General features: G+C 29.3%; 1 protein-coding gene across 2 annotated transcripts in view; it reads right to left on the minus strand.

Moving 5' to 3' along the window:
- The window catches only part of LOC122333413 (zinc transporter ZIP11-like), a 102,278-nt gene that overhangs the window by 49,856 nt on the left and 49,922 nt on the right, over positions 1-2,500 (minus strand). The gene's annotated exons all lie outside the window — the stretch shown is intronic.

The raw sequence follows: 2,500 nt of genomic DNA on the forward strand, positions 1-2,500 counted from the left end.
AATTCATTTATATAGTAATGTATTGTAGTATTATTTATTTATATTAGTTAATTCACTCGTTCATTTATATTTATTATTAAAAAGCAAAAATTAAGTAAAAAAGTAAGTAAAATTAATAAATTAAATTTTAGATTTTTGTATTGTCTCGATGCGCACACACGCAAATAAATCTTTTTATTTACTTAGTAAATAGTTTATAAACTAAAATAAATTAATTCAATTCTTTTAGTATTGTTTTGATGTTCGTACACGGTTAAAAAAATGAATAAAAAATAATTCCTTTTATTTATTTCATAATTTATCTACTTAAGTAATGCTTGAAGTAATTACATTTTTTTATAGAAGTAAAATAATTGTCTTTTAATACAGTTTCATGCACAATAAATATGCGTACAAAGCCATGCAATATAGGCAGAAAATACTGAGTTTTTATTTTATTAAATATTTGACTGTTCAATCCGACCAATCAGAATCAAGTGCAATTTAATAACAGAAAAGCATCACCCGAGGGGCTGCATTGAGATGAATGTTATTCAATGAGATCTCATCTTTAATAAAGCTCAGGTCTGCCGCAGCGGACACGCAGAGAAAGCCTTTAAAAGCCTCGCAGCTTGTGTTTGTCATTTATAAACATTATTAAAGACGCAGCCTGACACGACCGCCCCAGACGTCGACCGAGGAAATATCTACCAAAGCAAATGCCAACGGGCTTCAGCCACCGATACCGACCCGTACGTTCGTCCTTCTCTAAAAAACATCAGCGTTTGAAAACACAAGCAGGGTGAAATTGCACGCATTCATTTCAGAGCTGCCATTAATAAAGCTCCTCGGGCTGTCGCCTTCGCTCTGAATAAGTAAACACACCGAGAAAGAGAGATGTGACATTAAGAAGTCATATTACCACGGGCTAAAATCCATTACAAAACAAAAATTCTGCTGAATAACGGCTGACAGGCTTCATTTCACTACTAACCTTCGAATATGAAGCTCAAATTAATTACATAATAACTCATCTCTCTGTACAGAGGATCAATTTTAGTGACTTTACAACTTTCTCTTGAAGAGTACAAGTCCAATTCACCTCAAATCAAGCATAATAATAAGATATTATTATTATTATTATAACACAATTATCTGTTCACTTTTAGACATTTTACCACCTAAGAAAGAAGTTTAAACCAATACAACTACTATTACATTTTATTTTTTTGATTTAATAACTGTATAATAAATTAATTCATTTACTTTAAAAGTAATAAAAAAAATTTTTTTTAAATGCACATCATCTAAACAAATAAATATTAATTTCTTAATAAATTAAAACAATTATAATGGCTTATTTAATTATATCATGCATATATTGAAATAAATATAGTGATTACTATATTGCTTAACTGTATTTAAATGTTACTCGTATATTTAGATTTATTTAATATAAAAAAAGTAAAAATATATTTTTAAAGCATATTAATGTCAGTGCTGTCGCATCTAAAATAAAATGTGTGTGTATATTTATTATGCATATATAAATGTTCTTATATCTTATATATTAATATAGTTATATATAACAGATATTTCTGAAATATATGCATGCATGTGTTTTATTTACATATGCATAATGAATTTACAAAGTATACACACATTTATAAAAAAATATATAAATATTTTGGATGTAATTAAACCACAATTAATTGTTTGACAGCACTTATTAAAATATAAAGCTGGTTTTAAAACTCCAAAAATATTTCACAAATATTTTTTCCTCTGTATTTCTGATTAAATAAATGCAGCCTGGATGAGAACGAGAACCTTATTAAGTCAAAACTTTTTTTTTGATTCCTTTTATATTTTTCCTACATTTCCATTATATCCATTATCTATGCTTTTCCTTGATTTGTCATTAACCTCAGTTACAAAGATAATATTCACAGCGAGTCATATTTATTATAAATTCGGACATATATTGCATTCGTGAATTAATAAACAGACTTCAGGACAGATTCACATCAACAGGTTTTAGAATTCACCTCACCTTGCAAAAAAAAAAAACTATAACTGCGCTTTCAATAACAAGCATTTCATCTCTAGAATTTTTAATGATAAAAATACCAACGGCAGGTGGAAAAATTCACTAAAAGCAAAGTTCTGCATTAAAGCCGAGCACCGAAGAGCTTTATTCAGAATAATCACTATAATCCAACCACAGCGGGACATTCAGTGTGTGTAGTGCCAAAAGAGCAATTCAGGACAAAGTTTAAAGTTCAAAATACGGGAACATCAAGCAAACATATCGATGCAGATCATCGGTGAGCTTTCGTTCCACTGATGAGAGCAGAAGCATCTGTATTTAAAGATACGTCATCATCATCATCATCATCATCATCAGAGATTGATGGCAAAGTGTTGTTTTTTTTTTCTTTGATATGTAATGAAAACGTATTACTTTAGAGAAGAAAGTGTGTGACCTCTGGAAGAAAGGCACTGCTCCTTATCCCAGACG

Source organism: Puntigrus tetrazona, unplaced genomic scaffold (assembly GCF_018831695.1).
Source record: "Puntigrus tetrazona isolate hp1 unplaced genomic scaffold, ASM1883169v1 S000000270, whole genome shotgun sequence".
NCBI lineage: Eukaryota > Metazoa > Chordata > Actinopteri > Cypriniformes > Cyprinidae > Puntigrus > Puntigrus tetrazona.